This window comes from Carassius auratus, chromosome 10 (genome assembly GCF_003368295.1).
Source record: "Carassius auratus strain Wakin chromosome 10, ASM336829v1, whole genome shotgun sequence".
NCBI classification, from domain to species: domain Eukaryota; kingdom Metazoa; phylum Chordata; class Actinopteri; order Cypriniformes; family Cyprinidae; genus Carassius; species Carassius auratus.
In genome coordinates, this window is record NC_039252.1 from 21,056,743 (window position 1) to 21,062,742 (window position 6,000).

Consider the following 6,000-nt stretch of genomic DNA (forward strand, 5'->3'; position numbering starts at 1 on the left):
AGAGAGAGAGAGAGAGTGTGTTTGTGAGAGAGAGAGAGTGTGTGTGTATGTGTGAGAGGGAGAGTGTGAGAGAGAGTGGTTGGGAGAGAGAGAGAGAGAGAGAGAGAGAGAGAGAGAGAGAGAGTCTGTGTGTGAGAGAGAGGGTGAGAGTGTTTGTGTGTGAGAGAGAAAGCCAGAGATCATTTTTACTGTTAAATAAAACTTCTGTGTGCACACATGCTTCTTTCAAGTCATTTCCATTGTCAGTTTGAAATACTATATAACGTTTCCCCACACTTGTTTGTAGTTCTTTCTTCATGTAAGTGCAGATAGTCTTGGCAGAAATGCATTATGTTCTTTGTTGTCTTCTGTAAACAACATTGAAGGGATTATTTCCCTCACTTCGATTTATATATATATATATATATATATATATATATATATATATATATATATATATATTAGTCTATATAGACCCATACTAATACAAAATTACTAACTTAAAGGTTAACTATTAGTCAAGTCTGCTTTATTGTCAATTCTTCCACATGTACAGTACATACATACAGGGAATCGAAGACCCCCGGTGCATACAGATAACATTAACAGTACAGCCTAAAAATCTAGGTCAAATATAAAATGTAGATACAACTATACAATAAGGGAATGTAAAAAAGACATAATAAAATTAAAAATCAAGTTAAATAAAGCGGCACAAGGCAGATCGAGTGTAAATCAGTGGAGTGAACAAAGTGCAGATAAAAGATTTTTAGTGCTAAAAGAAGCTTATTCAGTTTGATTAAATTGACAAAGGGCTCAAGAGCAGTCATTTTATTTAACTGACAGATGAGATGGTAGAATGACGCCAGTTGGATTAGCAGCTTTAAATAAATAAATAAACTACACAAACGGCCTTTGACAATACTACTGACCTCAGACCAAAACACGGCAAGTTAAGTAAATTAAGCCTAATACCAGCAATGAATCGCAAAGTATGGAGGAAAGTGATCATGTATTTTCATGTAACGACTCGCAAATCCTTTATTATTTTGGATTGGCAACCACGTAAACACATAGTATATTTACATTTATTAATTTAGCAGACGCTTTTATCCAAAGTGACTTACAGATGAAGACAGTGGAAGCAATCAAAAACAACAAAAAGAGCAATGATATATAAGTGCAAGTCTCAGTTAGGTTAACACAGTACACGTAGCATGGGATTTTAACTAATATAATAAATACAAAGAAAACAGAATGCATAGCGTAAAGCTACATTTAAAAGCATCAAACTAGACCCGCTGTTAAATGTTAAACACAATCAAACTAACGTTACACAAATATGCCGCAAGTTGTGCCGCCTTGCCGTCAAGTGTTTTAGTAGGTACCGATAGTGTAGGAAAACAGTGACGTTTTCTTCTACGTAGTTACGCGCATGCGCAGAACGGATCGTGCAGGTGGAACGGATCGTGTACCGACAGTGGTCTTGCTGTTGTAAACACTGTTGCTATTGCAGAAAAAAAAATATTTGAGTCACATTTAAAATATAATTATATTTTAATTCATTTCGTTTTTATTTTTATAATGATAATTCAGAGAATGAGAAAATCTGAATAACCCTTACCCATGTTGTGTTGTGATAACTATTTTTAAGGCACTCAACGTGTTAAAAAATAAATAAGTACTGTAATATAATAAAAGTTTAGTCAAATAACATAAAAAAGACCAGACCCTTCGATGCCTGTGAAACTTTTCTCCTTCAAACAGCACGCTACTGTTACTTCTACACTACAGGCTACACACACAGCAATATAAACAACATACCTGCATGTTCTCACATCACATCGTTCTTGTAAAATAATAATAAGTAAATAAACATCAAAATCACTTCGCTGAGAATGAAACACCACTTACCAGCTGCCAAGGTTTTGAAAATATCCTCTAACAATTAAAAATGCGCGTGCAGCGTGGTGACTGAATCATCATCCCCATCGGATGACCTCGTCGTCATCAGGTGAAAGGTCATCATGTTGATCATTTTATCTATGGCTAAATTATTATTAATAAATTGTACTAATATTATGATTGGGCGTGGGCAGGCATTCACAAAAGGGAATGTTATTCAACAAAAAAATTCGAGGAATTTTGTTTTGACAAAAGGGCACTTAAGGGGCAAATGAGCAGGTGCGCAAGTGAACCGGTTCTTTCGGACAATTCGATCAAATAAACCAGATGAAAAAAAAAACGGTTCACTGGTTCTTTTGCGCTCGATGTAATGTCATTGGCGATGACTGCCCTTCATTCAAGCATTCAGTTTACCCGCGCTTATAACATTAACACAGAATCAGTTCAGAATCAATCACCAAGAGAATCAGTTTGGTTCAGATGCTGTGTGAGTCGGTCTGCTTCACACTGAATCACACATGCGCAGTATCATCAGCTCCTCAGTTGTCAGTTCTCGAATCGGACGCGTCTGACAGAAACGGTTCTCGGTTCAGTGTACGAATAAATGTCGAAATAATTATTATTTATTATTGTTCTGCGTAGTTTGAAGAGAAACATTTTTTTTATCTTTATCCCGGATACATTTTTTAATCAGGAAGAGGATAATCCAAGACCGCCCCCTGGCGCCGCCGGTGCTTAAAGGTACATATTAGTACCTAAATGGTAAAAAAAGTTACCTTTTTTAAAAGGTACCACCCTAGTGACCACTTTTGTAAAAAAAATTCTGTATATATATATATATATATATATATATATATATATATATATATACACACACACAATCACACACACACACACACACACAAATTTACTGTATTATTATGGTACACATTTTTTTTTCATTAATCCTCAGTATGCATAAGAAACTTCTAAGCATTTAATCGTACAGACTGCAAACTTTTGAATGATGTACATGATTTCAATGAGTGGTACTCAACTGTACAACAGAAAAAAAAGGAAAGTACAAACTAACCATACTTTCAAACATAGTTAGGACAGTAATAAAAACTATGCTTATCACTTTTAAAAAGGGAGACTAAAATGCTTTCTAACTTTTTAGTTTTTGACATCAAAAAGCTGTGTTCATTTATACCCTCCTACATTTTGCAGCAGTCACAAAAACCATGAAGAAATGTACACAAAGCAAAATAAATTTCAATCCAGATTGCATAAAACATGGGTTCACATGCAACACTCCAAGTACATTGTGTTTCGTGACCACTGAGAGCATGAAACTATTAATCAAGAGATGTTTAGAAACTAAAGATTTGTACAAACTCAGGCCTGTGGAGTTCATACTAATATTAACAAATGACAATATTTGACTTGACTTTGTACAACATAAAATGTCTGTTTTGTGTTGGGTCACGACTGCAGTGATTACTGGGTGCCAGAGAGGGTCGGCTCGACTCTCAGGACTGGCTGCTCTGAACTATCAGGTCTGTAGAGCTGCTGCGGAGGTCTTTTGTGAAGCAGCACTTTGAGGGAATGTGCACAAGCTGTCAGATTCGTGACACCGGTGACACACAGATTTCTGGGAGATTTCATAAACATAAAAAAAGTAAGAGACTTTCTACCAGTGAGGTGAGAAAAATAAACTTGCTTTCTTTTTAAATTAAGTTTATTATTCTAACCCCATTAACATATTTGTTTTTCCTTAATTGATTGAAGCATAGTCATTTATTTTGATACTTTCCTTTTCAAGACTTGTAAGTAATTTTGCTTCTGAAGTAAATGTGTCTTCATTTAGCAATGTGTAGATATTTGCACTTAAAATAAAACCAAAAATACAAAGGAAGAAAATCTTTTTTGCAGTGTAGCAGTAGCTTATAGCTTAAGTCATTATTTGTTTAGAAAATAAGAATTCCAATGTAACCACAATTTTATTTACTAATTGGCTTAATAATCACCAGATTTTAATATGCAAATGAAATTTGAGTATTAGAGCAGACTTAAAGTTTGGCTAATTTCCCCCACCCAAATTTGTATCATTTACACTTACATCTATTTATTTAGCATTTAGCATCTATTTAGCAGACACTATTATCCAAAGTCTGTCATACAGCTAATTGTATTCATTAATACACAATGTTAAGTATAATCAAGCTTGACTCACATAGTGCATATTATTTGTACATACTGTAGTTCAAACATTTCCGTAAAAAAAAACTATTCTAAATTTAAATTTCCTTCAAAAGTCAACCCATCTGAAAGTCATTGTTCAAGTCTCACACTGCATGAAAATCTTAAATGCTTTTTAATCTATTTAAACCTTTTCATTTTCCATTTAACAGATATTGAAACTTTAAAAAAGCCACACATTTTATCCATGACACCAAAATACCAATATATATCAGATATAACCTCTGTTCTTGTCCTCACACTGTCCCCGTACCAAAAATAGGCCGTCATCTCTCATGTCACTTCCGCCGGGCGTCAAGCACCCTCAGAATCTAGAGTGTCCATTAGGTGTGATCTAGATTGCAGAGGTAATGGCAAAGTCTCATGCATTAAGCGACTTGACTCTACTCAACGGCTAATTGAAGGCTGCAAATTTCTTAGACATGTCACCTCTCACCTTTTCGAGTGCTTGCGTCAGGACCTGTGCCAACATATGAACCATACATTATAGATCATAACAAGAGTGTCGATATTAAGTGATTACTTTGTTCCAAACCAGCTGCGTACATTACCTGCAAATTGTAGTCTATTACTGATTACGAAATTACAAAAATTGGAAGTCTGTAATATAGAATTGCTCGTTTTAGGAAATGCATTCTGACTACTTTTGGATCTACTTTTATATTACTTAAGACCTTACTTGTTTATAGATTTAAATTGTATTATTTTATTTGTTTACCTGCATGACAATGTGACCATTACCCGACAACAGAGAACATGCAAATCTGTTGTTAAATTATTCATTATTATTAATTATACTTCAAGGAAATATTTTAAATCAAATGGATTTGACTTATCCCTGCATCACATGTACAAACAATAAACCTAAAAATAGCAATAACTAGGACAAACACCTACCACGTTTTAAATATTCTTGGCAGTTATACATTAGCAGGGCTTAGTAATATATTCTAATCTTATAATGTATTCTAAATACAAGTACTAAATGTTTGGTTTACACTTTATTTTAAGGTGTCATTGGTACAGTTCAATTATACATTTACATGTAAGTACTTAGAAATATGAATTAATTACATGTACTTACTATATGGTTAGGGTTAGGATTGGGGTTCGGCTTTGGGTTACTTGTATGTAATTATACATAATTAGTTGTTATTATAATAATAAGTACATATAACGTGTAACCAGGACACCTTAAAATAAAGTGTTACCAATGTTTGGAATCTGATTACATAATCCAGATTACATGTAATCAATACTATTGGCAGGAATACAGTGGACTTCCATGAAAGATATTCTTCTCTGAAATCACACTGAACACAAGTACAAATAGGCAGCTTTTTCTTTCTTTAAAGTGTCACCAACTGGGTGGGCTTCTGCTAAACCAGTGGAAAAACTCTGGTGCATGTGCTCTAATGGTGTAGCGGCTGTAGATTTGCCGCAGTGTTCTCCAGCTCACGGGGTATGAAGCTCTCGTTTGACGAGTTGATCACAGGCTCATTATGTTGGCCCCAGGCTTGGGTTTAAGTCAGCGGGGGCCCAAGGGCCCCTTTTAAACAGTAAGAGATCCAGTTGTTGCTACGGAGATTGTAAACGTACGGCTGTGACTTTCCTTATGCATGGCTAAACCGAGCACACTTCTTATTAAAACAATATCAACCTTATTTATGATGTTGTTTACTCATGGTAATGTACTATTGAAAACCATTTTACCATGGTAACCATCATTACCCACTTTGTTATGTAATATGAAAACCAATAAAAACATAATTTAGAAAGAAAACAACCAACCATTTTAGCAATGTACCATGGCATTTTTTAAGTATTTGGATAGCATGGTATTGCAGGCCATTACTGCACCATGGTACTGCTAAA